Genomic DNA, 18,766 nt, shown 5'->3' on the forward strand with positions numbered 1-18,766 from the left:
ACGTACACATGTTGAGAACATGTTATAATCTATAGTGATTATTATCCATAGAACTATTATAAACACAACACAGTTCTATGGATAATAATCACTATAGATTATAACCTGTCGTTATCAAGAATACAAATTTACAAACGAGGAAAATGTGAAAGCATTATTAAAAACACAGTTCAATAGATAACAATCGCTAGATTATAACCTGTCGTTAGCAAGAACACAAATTTACAAATGTGGAAAAATGTAAAAGCATATAAGATACATTATGGGAGATTAGATATAGAGTTGCTAGTTCTCACTATAATAGTTAAATACAACATAATGGAAAGGGAATTTGCTGAACATTTCAGTCAGATTGATCCACTCTGATCCGAGAAATTAGCGATTGAATTTTGGACCTAGCCTCGATCATCATTACTAAAGTCGGTACAATAAAATACATAGTCTCGATTATCCATTTCTTGATTTAACCATGAATGAGCGTTGAGCAGCAGATCGAATTCTAATCCAGTAAATATCACAGGCTAGCAAAGACATCGTGAGTTGATTATGGTCTGGATAAATTGATTAATGTCTAATTAATAATTTAGATAACATTTCATGCCTTAAGAAAGACCTGCAATAGGCAGATTTAGCTCTTGCATAATGTATGTTTAAACAACACAGTTATATGGACAAAACTCACTATATATACACACACAACATTTCGATAATATTCCACTGGTCGTTATCAAGCATAAAAATTACAAATCAGGAAAAAAGTAAAAGCGTAATACATATGTACAATCTGGTTAAAACACAGATCGTATTTCGTTTCGTTTTTATAGTTCAAAATTTCGTTTTACTTGTCTTTACTACACTTGGATCTGGAAGAGTTGTTATTTAACTCATGTTCTGCTTGAAATGAGGGGTCAGCCAATCAAATGGTCTGTCGAATCGAGTGTTTGACCTTTTTTGCCCGGAACTGTGGGTAATCCACTAGTAACATCAATGCTGATTGGTTAATCAAATGTCTGACGTCATAGGTCAAAAGTCAGTCTTTTGACCCCTGACGTGACCTATGGCTATAACTTGTCAGATCTTCATGTAGTGTAGGCCATCGAAAGTATAAAAAAAACGAAACGAAATATAGATCTGTATTGTAATCAGATTGTCATATGTACATTGAACAATAATACGAGAAATCATAAAATAAGAATCATTATACCCTGGCTTAAATTGATCACAGAGTGAATATACTATAATGGTGATAATATTGTGAATTGTTGGTATTTCGTTCTTTCAATATATCATTCGTTCATTATTCATTCTTTCATTTAAACATTTCTATTTTTCTTATGTTTCTATTAATCCTGCGTTGTTAATTAGACGTTAAGCTACTTATCTAATGACAGACAGTTGACAGCTGACACATTAATGAGTTTAATTACTATCTTATTGTTTATTTTATTGTAATGTCTTGTATAGTTTAATCCTTCCTCTTTTATTGTTATTACTAACCTTGGTGTATATTGTTAATTCTTAAGATACCATTTTATTATAAATACCGATTTGTACATTGACAAAACATTCTAGGTTTCATTCCGTTTCCACGACAGTTACTCTGCTTGTCGGACGTGCTGTTCTCCGTATATGATGTTAAATAGTCTCAAGGATAGTTCCAGTCTTTAGTTATTATTGAAGATTTACACTGTTACAATACTATTGTTTAATTACTTTAACTAAAGATAAACGTGGATTGTAGTCCCTGCTCAACCGCACCCGATTCAGAGAGAGAGAGAGATGGGGGTTAACGTCCACTCGACACAAACTATGTCATTTCGGGACTAACATATGGTTTAATTTTATTTCAATAATTCGCTTGCGCATAGGGGTCTTTAGCAGTGGGAGAAAACCGGAGGACCCAGAGAAAACCCACGAGGTTGGACAGGCGATCCTACTCCTTGCCACGTACAACCGGCGATTCGAAACCCCGCCAGTTGACTCAATGACAGACTGTATGATACAGCGCGCGCACGCTAACCATTCAGCCATCCACCCACCCACCCACCCCGCACCCAATGCAATCTGGAGGAAACATGTTAACACTGAACACGTCTGTCTTTGCTAATATTGCACTATTCACCCCTACCCCACCCCACCCTTACCCCACACCTCTTAATCTACAAATGATTTTAAATTCAAAGTAACAGAGTCTGAATTTAAATGTATGAATAATTTAGGAAGAACATCATCTTTTTCGATGACGTTTAACCAATATTATATTTTGATAGTTTAAACTGTAGTCGTTTTGAAAGTTGCGACATAGTTTATCACGTTTAAATGAGAATGCGTGATTACACTAAACACCTCATATTATCATATAATAATCTGGTTTACGATATTACGTTTTCCTCCCAATATCATTTACAACATCAGGTCGCAGTAGGACGTTAGGTTAATTAAACCATATTTCATTTCATTTTCAATTTGGATTACGATGTTCGCTTTTCTTCTCAATATCCTAAATCCACATCAGAGAGATCCGCCTTATAGAAACCAAAAGACAATAAAATCCTGGTTCGTTTTTCTTTTTTTAACTGAAAATCGTGCTAGGAATTTCATACCACTAAGTTATAATTATTTGTTAGCAATCATCGTGGAGAAGACTTGAGATGATTAAACTTTTAAATTAATCAAAGCTACGACTTAAACAGGTTTCACCGACTCCTTCATATCGACGCTAACCTCTAGTTTTAAAGTGTACATGATCTGTTAAAAAATCGGCCTTGTGGCTCGACTCACTATCCACGAGTTCATGGGAATGATCCCTGTGTTGGACAAGAAAATCCCTTGGAATATTCCAGCCTGGAGTCCATTGTCAGTAGTGCAAGAACAAGGGAATGAAATGAAATGGGGTTAAACGTTCTACTGTTCTGCTCCGACTGGGCTAATGAAGACGGGTATACACCATACAGTGTGCTATCGAATCCTCACTGTAAAGGATTCTTATGCATGTACGTCCATGGTTAAAAGAGAAATTGTTTTTTGCATCATCCAAACTATTAGACTTCGTTCATTGTCATCGATCAAGAATCTTACTCACTGAGCCACTGTGGCGCCTAATTACCGACGATGGTAGAAACATCGTAAGAACGTTGGCTATCTATCATTACACAGTATATATCTAGAACCTAACTGGTCCGTCTGGGTGTTGGATATTTTCAGACATTTTAGTATGTCGGATAAAGATAAAAACAAAACATGGTCGTAAATAAATATGGTGTGATTTGTATTTTGTTGGAGTGAAACTGTGATTTGCAATGCATGATTTAACTGACTCCAGTTAACAGTAAGATTATGAACCCGTTCCTCCTGAGTAACACAAGGTACTATCGTATGACTATATTTAAACATACATTATTCAAGAGCTAAATCTGCCTATTGCAGGTCTTTCTTTAGACCTGAAATGTTTTCTAAATTATTAATTAGACATTAATTAACTTATCCAGACCATAATCAACTCTCGATGTCATCACTGTAACCCAGGTATCATTTAATCTTGTGTATCTAGCACTAATTTCTTTCACATTCGTTTAATATCAAATCTTTGTTTAAAAATTTGTAAAAATCATTTAAAATCACCAAAAATCATCTAATTTGTACTTGTGTCCAGTTTGAAGCTGACTGATTAATTTTGATAATGAGTGTCCAGTTTACAAGTATTTAATTTCCTGACCACTGTTAAAAAAATTAATCATTATACATCAATAACCAATTGGGTAATTTATTTTTTTAACAGTGAGAAATTAAACACTTGTAAATTGGACACTTAATTATCAAAATTGAATGGTCAACTTTAAACTGGACACAGGTACAAATTAGATGATTTGGAGTGATTTTAAATGATTTTTACAAATTTTTAAACAAAGATCTGATATTAAACGAATGTGAAAGAAATTAGTGCTAGATACACAAGATTAAATGATACCTGGGTTACAGTGATATGTGTCGGATTTTCACTGGATTTGAATCCAATCTGCTGCTCAACGCTCATTGATGATTTAATCCAAAAATGGATAATCAAGATGTTTTTTATTGTACCGACTTTAGTAATGATGATCTAGACTAGGCCTAAAATTCAAATGCTAATATCAGTTCAGAGTGGAGCAATTTGACTGAAATTTTCAGCATATTCCCTTAACATTATCTAGTTTTTAACTATTATAGTGAGAACTACCAGGTCTTTATCTAATCGGGGGGTTGGATGGTGAAATGGTTAGCGTGCGCGCACTGTATCATAAAGTCTGTCATTGAGTCGACTGGCGTGGTTTCGAATCCCCGGTTGTATGTGACAAGGATAAGGTCGCCTGTCCAACCTCGTGGGTTTTCTCCGGGGCCTCCGGTTTCCTCCCACTGCGCGCAAGCGAACTATTGAAATAAAATTAAACCATATGTTAGTCCCGAAATGACCTAGTTTGTGTCGAGTGGACGTTAAACCCCATCTCTCTCTCTCTCTCTTTATCTAATCTCCCATAATGCCCCGTTCCTCCTGAATAACGTACTGGATATTGTAACTATATTTAATGCTAAGATTATTGACCTGTCCCTCCTGTATAAGTCTGATTGACGATAAAGTATTTAATAAAACTGATAGAGTCTAGGGTCGGTAGTTTAGTTACAGATGGCTACTTGGTTTTATTCTTGTCTTGTCTTGTTATATATCGACCCAGAGTTGTGATGGCCACAAGGGTCATCATCCAATCAAACAATACTACAGCTAAACTTCTCTCTGTATCACTGAAACATTCCGGCTTCTAATCGTTACACGCTAATCAACCGTGGTACAAATTAAAGAGACATTACCACTGAGGTTTTCACTATGGTACAAATTAAAGTGACATTACCACTGAGGTTTTCACCCAACTATGGTAGCAATTAAAGTGACATTACCACCCAGGTTTTCACTATGGTACAAATTAAAGTGAAATTACCACTGAGGTTTCCACCCAACTATGGTAGCAATTAAAGTGACATTACCACTGAGGGTTTCACACAACTATGTCAATCATCCTTACTACAAATTAAAGAGACATTACCACTGAGGTTTTCACCCAATTATGGTAGCAATTAAAGTGACATTACTACCCAGGTTTTAATTATGGTACAAATTAAAGTGACATTACCACTGAAGTTTTTACACAACGATATTAAAATCATCCTTACTACAAATTAAAGAGACATTACGACTGAGGTTTTCAACCAACCATGGTACAAATCAAAGTGACATTACCACCCAACCATGTAACAAATTAAAGTGACATTACCAGCAAAATGTTCATTCAACTATGTTAATCATCCTTACTACAAATTAAAGAGACATTACCACTGAGGTTTTCACAAAATGGAACTAAAAAATAATATGCATGCCCTCTTAACTAATAGATATATCCGTTTCGAGAGATATCATAAATGTACATGTATGTAAATTACACAAACATAGATATGTTTATAAAGCTGAAATTAGAACAAGGATCAGTAACATTATAGAAATCAAAACAAGGATCAGTAACATTATAGAAATTAAAACAAGGATCAGTAACATTATAGAAATTAGGACAAGGATCAGTAACATTATAGAAATCAGAACAAGGATCAGTAACATTATAGAAATCAAAACAAGGATCAGTAACATTATAGAAATCAAAACAAGGATCAGTAACATTATAGAAATCAAAACAAGGATCAGTAACATTATAGAAATCAGAACAAGGATCAGTAACATTATAGAAATCAAAACAAGGATCAGTAACATTATAGAAATCAGAACAAGGATCAGTATCATTATAGAAATCAAAATGAAATGGGTTTTAACACCCTACCACTCTCCACCAACCAAGATAATGAACACAGACACACGGGATAAAATGTGCTATGAAGAAAATTGAGTTTACCCTTATTTCTTATTCCGACTAGATTCTGTTAGGTTTTCAATACCTTAAATTCTCCTCTGTCTTGCATTGAGTTCGGTAGTTACAGACATTTGTATGTGGCAACTTCATTTTGATAAATTATCCAATCTTTTGAAGAAATGTTGACATTATAAAACTTAATGTGCTGCTGTTATGCTCCAACTGGGCTAATGAAGACGGGCATTCGCCATGCAGTGTGCTATGAGGGAAATTTTGCCCGGGCAGTGGCACTATGGCCTATTCTTATATTAAAATCAAACTGCCAAGGGATCTTTTACGTGCATGCCAATGTATACACAGGACCTCTTTTTTCCGTCCCCTTCGAACGACTAGACAGCTGTCCTTGTCAGGCCCTCCGTCCTGCACCACTGATGAGAGGAAACAACATCGGAAAATCACGATGAACTTTCTCGGCTAATGCAGGGATCAAACCCTCGACCTCCAGACTAGCGAGCCATCGTCTTACCCACTGAGTCACCATGGCTCCCACCTTTCAAATGGACTTGAGGTGACAGACATATGGGGCTTAACATCTACGCGACAAACGTCATTTCAGGACTAACACACTATTTACTTTATTTAAACAATTCATTTGTACGTAGAGGGTAGTTACCTGTGGGAGGAAACCTGTGAAAACCCACGAGGTCGAACAAGCGACCCTACTCCTTGCCAGTGTCACCTAAAAGCAGGAAATGTAAACGATCCCAATTGTCTCAATGACAGACCTAATGAATCAAAACAAACCCGTTAAACCATTCGACCACCTAATCCCCACTGTACTCGAGCTATTTCCGTGATTTTCCACCTGATCCGCACCTTCCCTCGGCTTTAATGGGAAATATAATTGAAGCACAGATAATATTTCATTTAATAGCTCTTCAATACATGAAATTTGAGATATTCGTCTTTATTAATAAAAAACAACAAACGCCACAAAATATAGATTTGGTAATGATTTGAGAAGGCTGAGCTGGGTTAGAGAGAGAGAGAGAGGGAGAGAGAGGGAGAGAGAGAGATTTGGTAATGATTTGAGATTTGGTAATATAGATTTGGTGATGATTTGTGAAGGCTGAGCTGGGTTAGAGAGAGAGAGAGAGAGGGAGAGAGAGAGAGAGAGAGAAAGAGAGAAATGGGGTTTAACATCCACTCAACACAAACTAGGTCATTCGGGACTAACATATGGTTCAATTTTATTTCCATAATTCGCTTGTGCGTAGGGGTTTTTAACAGTGGGAGGAAACCGGAGGACCCGGAGAAAACCCACAAGGTTGGACAGGCGACCCTTCTCCTTGTCACGTACAACCGGGGATTCAAAACCACGCAAGTTGACTCAATGACAGACTTAATGATACAGCGCGCACGTGCTAACCACTAAGCCATCGAACCCCCCTAGAGAGAGAGAGGGGTTAACATCCATTAAGTCCACCACACAAACCAGGTCATTTCGGAACTAACATATGGTTCAATTTTATTTTAATAATAATAATTTGCTTTCGCGCAGTGGTCTTTAGCAGTGGGAGGGTTAATAAGGCAGATATTAGTCCCACTACACTCATTATACCCACAACGTTTTCCACGGACACCATTAAAATCAATATAAACACATCAAATAACCTTGGGAACTTCTAAATAAAGGAGAAGTGGTATCAAATGTTCTAGAAAGTAGGCATACCCTGTTTCATGTACAACATCTATTAATACTACATATCTAGACTAGGTGATATCAGGTGTTCTAGATAGAGTAAGGATACCCTGTCTCATGTACAACACTTATCAATACTATATATCTAGACTAGGTGGTATCAGATGTTCTAGAGAGTAAGCATACCCTGTCTCATGTACAACACCTATCAATACTATATATCTAGACTAGGTAGTATCAGGTGTTCTAGATAGAGTAAGCATACCCTGTCTCATGTACAACACTTATCAATACTATATATCTAGACTAGGTGGTATCAGATGTTCTAGATAGAGTAAGTATACCCTGTATCATGTACAACACCTATCAATACTATATATCTAGACTAGGTGGTATCAGATGTTCTAGATAGAGTAAGTATACCCTGTATCATGTACAACTGGCAAGAGTAAGCATACCCTACAGAAAGGAAATGGGGTTTAATGTCATACTCCTACCGGACTAATAAAGACGAGCATACGCCACACCGTGTGCTGTGAGGGGCATTTTGCCCGGACAGCGGCACTACGGCCTACTTTAGTATCAAATTCCAACTGCCAAATTATCCTCCCAGCTGAATGGCTATACATAGTCCCATGGCGGAAAATCCCGATAAACGGTCTCGGCTAACAGCACGATCGAACACAGGACTTCAACGTCTTCATCACTGAGCCACCGCGGCACCAGATGGGTAAAGGGTTCTATCTTTATGTTAGCATGTTTTATTCAGCCTTACAATATCTCTCTCTCCCTCTCCCTCTCTCTCTCCCTCTCTCTCTTGCCCTCTCTCTCTCTAATGCCCTCTCTCTCTCACCCTTTCTCTCCCCCTCTCTCTCTCTCTCTAATGCCCTCTCTCTCTCACCCTTTCTCTCCCCCTCTCTCTCTCCATAGGCGTAGGAGCTCAAAGTAATTCAGGGGGGCATCAGAGAAAATTGCCCGAAATCAATACCGTTTTTTCGGGCATACATGTCATAAGAGAGCTTCGGGCATATTTTCGGGCATGCAGTGGACAAGAAAAAGACGAGAAAATACTTTTCGGGCAGTGTGGATCTCATAGAAATAAGTTAGTTATATTTTTTCCCTAAACGTTAATAGAAAAAAAAGGTCGTCGAATTTTTCATTGCCAGAAAATAATTTTTTTGGGGGGGCAAATGCCCCCCCTGCCCCCCCGGCTCCTACGCCTATGTCTCTCTCCCTCACCCTCTCTCTCCCTCACCCTCTCTTGCCCTCTCTCTCTCTTGCCCTCTCTCTCTTGCCCTCTCTCTCTTGCCCTCTCTCTCTTACCCTCTCTCTCTTACCCTCTCTCTCTCTCTCTCGCCATCTCTCTCTTGCCCTCTCTTTCTCTCTCTCTTGCCCTCTCTTTCTCTCTCTCTTGCCTCTCTCTCTTACCCTCTCTCTCGCCATCTCTCTCTTGCCCTCTCTCTTGCCCTCTCTCTCTCTTACCCTCTCTCTCCCTCGCCATCTCTCTCTTACCCTCTCTCTCCCTCGCCATCTCTCTCTTACCCTCTCTCTCCCTCGCCATCTCTCTCTTGCCCTCTCTCTCTTGCCCTCTCTCCTCCTCACCCTCGCTCGCCCTCGCCATCTCTGTCCCCGTTCCCCAGTATCTTTAGAGGGAAGGTTAAAGATGCTTTGTTCAGCTTTAATTAAAGATCTTTAAAATTATAGGTTTGTTTTTATGGTGCTATAAAATTACACCAGCTTCAGTGTGACTTACCACACTGATTAAATACAGTGATTAGACTACACAGTATCCTTTCATATCCTCGGCTAGTTTATAAACCACGTTTCTCCTCCAGAAAAAAAACAACCAACTTTCATTAGTTTGATGAAGCGTGTCAGGAATGGGAAAAGAGATGAATTAAGATTCTCAAGCACCCAGTTTAATTAGAAACCACTCAAAAAAACAACCGTTTCTTAATCAACGACATTTACCCTCGAATTCTAAGTGGCGAGGTGAAATTGACTTTTTTTTAAGTTTTTGTTTGATTTTGTGCCGATAAAAACAAAAGTAGTAAGTATAAATCGATTCTCGTTGTTGAAATTCTGTGGTCTTTGAAAACCTACTGTTTAAAATAAGTAGCCCATTGAGTAAAATGACGACCTTGCATTCTGCCACTACTGCAAGAAGAGAACTCTGCCCCGAATGGCCGCCATATCTAAAAAATTGGTATAATATTTTGTAATCTGTTTCATATCGGACAGAGACTCAATGTTCCTTGTCACACCCTCAGTCCTGGATCACAGACATGGGGAAAGCATACCAGAAAATCCAATGGTACTTTTTCGGCCAACACCAAGGTCAAACTGGGGACCTCCAGGTTAGTGAGCAAGCGAGAGAGAGAGAGAGAGAGAGAGAGAGAGAGAGGGTTTAACGACGACTCGACACAAACTAGGTCATTTCGGGACTAACACATGGTTCAATTTTATTTCAATCATTCGCTTGCGCGTAGGGGTCTTTAGCAGTAGGAGGAAACTGGAGGACCCGGAGAAAACCAACGAGGTTGGACAGGCGACCCTACTCCTTGTCACGTACAACCGGGAGATCGAAACCCCGCCAGTTGACTCAATGACAGACCGTATGATACAGCGCGCGCATGTGCTAACCATTCGGCCATCCATCCCGCCTTATCAATGGGCCACATGACGATTTCAGTATAAACACATTAATGCTACATCACTTTTATTAATTGAGGGAGTCGCGGTGGCTCGACGAGTAAGACATTGGCTCCCTAACCTGGAGGTCCGAGAAAGTTTTATCAGGATTTTCCAGGGTGGTTTCCCCTTGTCAATTGTGCAGGACGAAGGGCCTGCCAAGGCACAACGCATATTCATTTAGATGGGACGAAAAACCAAGTTCATGTGTACAAATTGGCGTGCATAAAAAGATCCCTTGACAGTTGGGATTCGATATAAAAGTAGGCCGTAGTGCCGTTGTCTGGGCAAAATTTCCCTCGTAGCACACTGTATGCCCGTCTTCATTAGCCCAGTCGGAGAAGGACAGTTCAACATTAAACCACATTTCATTTCATTTATTGATTGACATAAAAAAAAATCTATCTGTTAAAAAATATAATTGATGATAAAATATGATGATAAACAATTTGCCCTGTCTGTGTACAAGTCTATTTATAGTCACATTGACGATGGTTGTCATGGTAGTTAAAAGGGAGACATTTCCGGTTGTCATGGTGAAAAGGAAATCATTTTATTCATGTTTCCGGTCTAACCTAAACATTTGATGTTATTGTCACGTGACATGTCATTAATATAATTAGCTATTTATTTTGTGTCAATATAAATGAAATGATATGGGATTTAACGTCCTACTGTTCTGCTCCTAACCTGGGCTAATGAAGACGGGCATACGCCATACAGTGTGCTATGAGGGAAATTTTGCCCGAACAGCAGCACTACCACCTACTCTTATATCGAATTCCAACTGCCAAGATTGGGTCAAATGAGCTGCCATTCACTTTAATATAACTAGACTTCAACAAAAATAATTCTTGGCAATTTGTGATGGATAATGTCCTCTTTTGAGCAGGCTAATATGTGACTACCACGAAAGTAAAGACAAACTGGTACACCTTTCTGAAAATTTTCCATATTTAATTCACGTACCGGCTTCAATTTAAAGTCAGGAATATTCCTGAATAAATTACTGTCTTCATATAAAGTTAAATGTTCGGTTGATAAGTCGATTGAAATTAGTATTTTTCTACTTAGGCTACAGTTAGCCTATCTAAAAATACTGTTGCCAAAATAAGCTGATACTGCACCATGACATTTCTTCATAACACAAATTGTGGATTTTGACTATCACGTAATTTCCATAAGTTTTTATTCATTCGTAGATGACAGACATGATCAGATGACAACCATAATTGAAATTTCTTTTTAAAAAAAAAATGCCAAATAACCTTCAATAATAATGACAATGTTTTCAAATTAAATCTCTATCAGCATGTGTATAAAATATAAAAATCATAACGATAAACGCTATTTAAAACTAGATCTAGCATCACTGGTTTATTGACCGAATTCCAACCGATGCGTGTCATGTGTCATCGGGATTCAGCATTGAAGATTCTGTCCTAAAAATATATTAGTAGACGTAATGACTGTTTCTTGGTCTGATATTCTGTGTTCTATCAAGGGATAATATTCAATGAATATTTAAATTTACCTAACAACTGGTCTATGAAACCATCAAATGTATGATCCAAATATTATTTTAAAGTTACAATTTCATATTTTTAAGTTATATTTTTAAAACCTATTAAAATAAAGCCTTAAAATAGATGGTATCCATAAACAGTCCTACCTTGTTAAAGAATAATCCTATTAATCCCATAATTCACTATTGCCAGCTGAGAAATTGGCAAAAATATCATTTTTAGCTTCAAATTCAAACATTTGAACATAGCTATTCCATGGAGGTAATAGGAAAACAAGGGAGGTAATTGTGTTATTTCCTGTGTCAATGATTTTTAAGGGTGGGAAATAATGCCCATGGTTGTATAATAGTGTTGATCCAAATATTATTTTAACAGATTTACCTACGATTCATGCGGAGCGACTCCCAGGAAATGAAATGAAATGAAATGGGGTTTAACGTCCTACTGTTCTGCTCCTAACCTGGGCTAATGAAGACGGGCATACGCCATACAGTGTGCTATGAGGGAAATTTTGCCCGAACAGCAGCACTACCACCTACTCTTATATCGAATTCCAACTGCCAAGGGATCTTTTACGTGCACGCCAATGTGTACACAGGACCTCGGTTTTTCGTCCCATCTGAACGACTAGACAGCTTTCCTTGTCAGCCCCTCCATCCTGCATCACTGACAAGGGAGAACCACGCCGGAAAATCTGGATGAACTTTCTCGGCCAATGCAGGTATCGAAGCGACTCCCACAATTCGCAATTCATGCCAAGATTGTCTTCATTTGCCTCCTGGTTTCTTTTTCAAAGGCAACTTACTGGACCTGTTATGAATAGGCTGATCAGCAAACTTCAATATAGTGCTTATTGGATTAAATCATCAATAACTGTTGAGCAGCAGATCAGATTCAAATCCAGTGAAAATCTGACACATAAGATGACATTGAGAGTTGATTATGGTTTGGATAAGTTAATTAATGTCTAATTAATGGTTTATATAACAGATTTATAGGCAGATTTAGCTCTTGCATAACGTAGGTTTAATCAGTTTTATCTATGGAGATTTCACCATTAAATATTTATTAATATACACGTTAAATATTTATTAATATACACGTTAAGTATTATCATAATGATGATGAGATATATCGACAACAGTACAGCAGCAAGGACATCGCTATAGCGTCATAATGTATAATATAAAAGCCTACCTATTCGACTTGGTAATAATTTTTTTGTGTAGTGAATACTAGTGATATATCAATTCTGTCATTCGTATACCATATAAATAATTAACGTAATAATTCAAAAATATGAAATCTGTCACCCATATACCACAGAAATAATTAATGTAATAATTCAAAAATATCAAATCTGTCTTTGGTATACCTCAGAAAGAAATACGATGACAACCTGAATCAATAGATGTCAAGTAATTTGACACAATAGAATGCATGAATCGATTTCATTGTCAGGCAGATCTATTGGAGGGGGGGGGCTCCGGGACTCCCTGTTGTGCGCTTTGTAGCGTAGGGCTTCATCGCCTGTGCACCCCCACCCATTTTCTATGGTTTCTGGATTCGCCCTTGGTCAAACATTTCAGGTTTTTTGACAAAACAAATCATTGGTATTGTAAATTTTATCAGTTTTACTTGATACCACAAACCATTCGAATAGGTTTTTGAATTTTAACAACAACCATGTGCATATATGGCAAGAATTGGGGGAAATTAGAGTTCCACAAGATATTGGACTTGTAAAAATAAATAGGCTACATTCCACAAGATTTAGAATAATTTTCATAGAATGTTTTTGTCTGTGGTGCTTTTCACCACAAGAGTTCCACAAAAAATGACTTTTTTTAAATTTCTCCTCAGTCCCCCATATGCCTGTGTGGTACTACATTCCACAAGATTTCCAACTTAGAATAATTTCCATAGAGTGTTTTGTGTCGGTGGTGTTTTTCACCACACGAGTTCAACAAAAAATGATTTTTTTAAAATTTATCCTCAGCCCCCCTATATGCCTGTGTGGTACCACATTCCACAAGATGGAGTGTTTTGGTCTAGTGAAATTCGGTATAAGAGCATATAGCGTATACCCGTCTTCATTAGCCCTGTCGGAGCAGAAAAGCATTACGTTAAAGCCCATTTCATTTCATTTCATTTATTACCCCAGTTGGTACCGACGCTAAACCCTATTTTATTGTATTAGATGCACAAATTCCTCAGGGCCATCTTGACGGGGAATGATTGACAGACGATAAATAGGGTGAGTAATTTATATAAATAGTTTAATAAGGGAGTCTATGTAACGAATTATTACATTTATTGGCCTGGACAAACAGCCCTCGGCTTTTATAGAACTTTTCTCATAATATATCATTCAATTATTGATAAAATGGCAGTCGTGCTTAGTTACCGTGTTGTAAACATTTATAGTCGTCTAATATTGAACGGAGACATTGAAACATTCCATCATGGCGTCAATATACAAGGAATTATGAGTATCACAATATCGAGATTAGGGTCTAATTATTATTAATGGCTTCGAGTAATACTTTACGGTAGCAAAGACAAAATTTGATCTGTTTCAGAGTAATAAAATGAAATAGGTCCAGCCTTATTGCTTGATAATGACTTAGAGAGGCCAAATAGAAACGTTGCTCATTAAACATACATTATGCAAGGGCTAAATCTGGCTATTGTAGTTCTTCCTTTAGGCCTAAAATGTTATCTAAATTAATAATTAGACAATTTATTAACATGAAAAGACATTAATCAACCCTCCATGCCATCGAATGGATCAATTTGACTGAAATTTTCAGCATATTCCCTTTACATTATCTATTTTTTTAACTATTATAGTGAGAACTGCCATCTCTTTATCTTATCTCCCATAATTTATCTTTAGTAAGCAGTAGTAATTGTGTCTGTTTTCGGATGATAAAATGAAAAATGTTTAGCCTTGTATAAAAAAAAGTGCCTGTCTACAAAATCCTGGGGAGCTGAACAAAGCTCTCCTGGAATTAGGGACACCGCCAATCATATGCAGGAATTTTTGCAGGAGGGGGTTTGCCCTGTACCTGAGACAGTTTTTGAGAAATACTTGTTCTCTATCCTCATTTTAGCGTAAATACATTTTTAGCTTTTTAAAGAGAGATATCCAACACCCGGTTTGACGTCAATTTTTATTATGAATTAATACGATGACATTTGTGATTTAATTTCATTGATGCAAAGCATTAATTGTGATATAACACATGTCTACATCATTATTTCTCACTTTAAATACTCATTCCATCCCACCATCTGATGATAATGGATAAAGCACACCACCGTGACACTTTTCTCATAAAAAGTATTGTGTTACAAATTTATTTTTATGTAGCTGAGCAGGCGGGGGGTGGGGGGGAGTGAAGAGTAAAACACTGTAATAATATTGCTATTATTATGCTTATTTCATATTTTAAATAAAATAGAAAAATAGATGCACCTCGATAGTTCATGTTAATAATATTCCTCAACAATTACTATCATCGTTTATACCATACAAAATTAAATACTTGTATTTAATAATGTCTAAACATTGTTAATAAAATAGTATTTTAAAATTCATCTATAGCTAAAATCACTCGTCAAAAAGCATGGCAGTCGACTTCCACGTATTATCACGTCTTGTTTGTTATTCACGTCCGTGTCAAGCCTGAAGTTTTCGCGCCACAATTAACCATTTTACTATTTTTGTAGTGTGAAATGCCGTATCTGGCAGATCCGTGGTGCCTAAAGTGGTGATCAAAGCGTAGCATCTTCCTCCGAGAATTTCAAAATGGAGTCTTGGCAAAAGTCGTGGATTATGGATTAGCAGAAAATAAGTTAACGGGTGTTTATTAATAGCTAATTAATTAGGGTATAGTGACGGTGTGTTAGGCGCATTCAGTTGTCTAGTGAATGTTTCTTTTGTTTGGAAAATTATTAAAATAGCGTAGTGGCGACCCTGTACACGTGACCGATTCTTACGACCCTGTACACGTGACCGATTCTTACGAAGGAAAATGGGTAACAGATTAAACTATTGTGTGACCGCGATTGACATCTGTACAGAGCTAATTAATGGGAAGTAAATACATGTAAACATCAATAACACCCGCCGAGGACAAGAGATTTATGTTCAGAAAGTTTCTGACTTTTCGGGAATACCACCTATATTGGGATTTAGGTGAGTGATGAAATGCGCGAGCGGCAGCGCGCCACAAACGCGAAAACCTGTAATAATAAGCAATAATCCAGATATCAACAGCGACCTCGGAATGGGTAACAGGAACTGGTAGCAAAGAGCAAGGGTGATTCCAAAGACTATGGAAAGCGGGAGCGCACGGCAGCAGGAGCGCACGGACGGCGAGGCCGAAGCGCACAACGGAGACCAAGTGCCTCCCCCCCCCCCCGAATCCGGTTCTAAAATAATGAATTATAATGGGACTTTTTTAGTCAGAAATCGGGGTACTCCTGGTGCGCCCCCGCTCCTCCCAATAGATCCACCCTTGAAGACGGTGGCATCTTTTGGAACTAACACCAATGTAAATACGCGGAAATTACGAAGCACAATTAAGTGTGTTTATGTAATCGATGATGAATGGGGTTGAACGTCCTGCTGTTTTTTTTTCAATCCTGTGTCGAAGGTCACAGATAAAGACTTTTTTTTTTTAAAGTTCCACACAGTAGGTACGTACGTCGAAGAGACGAAAAGTATTTGGATAAAGTGTCAAGCTACTAGCGTAGAATGGTCTACAATCGAGGCCTTTTTGTCACCCAGCGCATACGTTAGTGACGTCATTTATATCATGACGTCCAGTGTGACATACATTATAACTATTAAAGCGATAATTTCATATTTTTAAGTTATATTTTTAAAATGTATTAAAATAAAGCCTTAAAATAGATGGTATCTATAAACAGTCCTACCTTGTTAAAGAATAATCCTATTAATCCCATAATTCACTACTGCAAGTTGAGAAATTGTCAAAAATATCATTTTCAACTTCAAATTCAAACATTTGAAGATAGCTATTCCATGGGGGGGGGGGGGGATAGAAAAACAAGGGAGGTAATTGTGTTATTATTTCCGGGGTGAATGATTTTTAAGTGTGAGAATGATACCTATGATCGTATGATAGTGAGTTGACAACCTATTGAGCAAAAGACATAGAAATAATTATGTTTTGACTTTATTAGAAAATATGTAATTCTCGTTTTAAATTACGTCTTTTCTGTTGCCCATGAGATAAAGAGTATTTGCAGGAGAGAGAGAGAAATGGGGTTTAACGTCCACTCGACACAAACTAGGTTATTTCGGGACTAACATATGGTTCAATTTTATTTCCATAAATCGCTTGCGCGTAGGGGTCTTTTGCAGTGGGAGGAAACCGGAGGACCCGGAGAAAACCCACGAGGTTGGACAGGCGACCCTAATCCTTGTCACGTACCACCGGGGAATCGAAACCACGCCAGTTGACTCAATGACAGACTTTATGATATAGCGCGCACGTGCTTTTTGAAAAAGAGCCTAGACTTCATTATGTTTATTCTGTACGATGCAAAAACGATGTTAAGGAATTTACTTTCCTTGTGTTTTTTGACTGGGTAACCGAACAGGAACCAAAAATTTAAACTAAACATTGTGTAACCTGTCTTTTTAAAGAAAGCGCGCACGTGCTAACCATTCAGCCGTCCAACCCCCTGTTTGCAAGGAATGAGGTATGATGTTAAACCCCATTTCATTCATTCATCCATTCCTTCATTCATTCCTTCATTCATTCATTCATAGCAAGGAATGTTTAAACCATTATATCTAATTTTTCGATATAAACAGTCGGTATCCGTCAAATAATGTGACGCTATGTTGACATCATGTGACGAAGGAAGCTAAACACGTCTTACCCGAACTGTCGTATTATTATATAATCCGCGCTTTTAATAGGTTTCAGTCAACAAAATAAACTGCAGCCCAACACTAAATATACCATCGTTATCAATACATTTTCGCATCGCCCGTAAAAACCAAATCCGAATCTGATGTCATACGAAAAGACGCAATATTTAATACATACGTAGTTCCTTAATTTCAAGCCTCGACAGACCCCCCGCAACGCACACTAACTTTCAATTAATGACAATCATTTATAAACTAAAATTCGTGATGAGTCGGAATGTGTGTCTTCACTGCCACAAACTACAAAAACAGACTCGTTAAAACGGTCCAAACACGAGCGCTGATACTGCTTGGTTGTTTCAGAAGCGACGTGACGTGACATCAACTACGGTTTAATTAATAAATCGTGTTTCCATGCGTAAATAAAAGTTCTATATATATATATAATGACTTACCTTGCTTGAAAGTCGGATATGATGTCATTGATCCTCTCATTCTCTCTCATAATATACACGGCTGCAACATGTTACTCCCGCCACGAGAGAAAGATCGAACATTAAGTCTCATTTACTTTAATCCAAACATTTGTCATTGAGCACGTGTGCAGCAGGTATCAACCATTTTCCATCCAATAACAAATCACTCTCCCAGGAGGGAGATATCGTCATGGTAACACAAACACAGCGAACAGCTATTGTTAAAGAACGGGTTTGGAAAAAAGTAAAAGTGTACACCGAATGCTGACAGTCAGTCGTCCTGTCGAACAGTTCTTGTCGGTTGTACACCATAATCACAGTACCTTTCTATTCATTGCTCAAGAACAACATGTAAACCAAAGTCTCGCCATTCCTCAAAGCACGAGATGCTACTACGAGAACGAATCGATAATTGTCAGTCAAGTCTTAGAATATTGACCAGTAATGCCAGTATTCTTATTGTTGACGCTTCCTCGCACGCGCATTCTGATTAAAGAGTCGCGTGCATCAGACGGAACGTAACGTGAGGTCAAGCAGACGACCCAAGACGTCATTAACCTTGCTGATCA

At 37.8% G+C, this 18,766-nt stretch overlaps 1 protein-coding gene across 1 annotated transcript in view; it reads right to left on the minus strand.

The window, feature by feature from the left end:
- The window catches only part of LOC126823520 (glycoprotein 3-alpha-L-fucosyltransferase A), a 121,159-nt gene extending 102,774 nt beyond the window's left edge, over positions 1–18,385 (minus strand). Inside the window, exon 1 of the mRNA XM_050552420.2 lies at positions 18,177–18,385. The gene's annotated coding sequence lies outside the window, so the exon portion shown is untranslated. The remainder of the gene's footprint in view (positions 1–18,176) is intronic.
- Between the last annotated feature and the right edge of the window lie 381 nt (positions 18,386–18,766).

The sequence above is a fragment of the Patella vulgata genome, chromosome 6, assembly GCF_932274485.2.
Source record: "Patella vulgata chromosome 6, xgPatVulg1.2, whole genome shotgun sequence".
In the NCBI taxonomy this organism is placed as follows: domain Eukaryota; kingdom Metazoa; phylum Mollusca; class Gastropoda; family Patellidae; genus Patella; species Patella vulgata.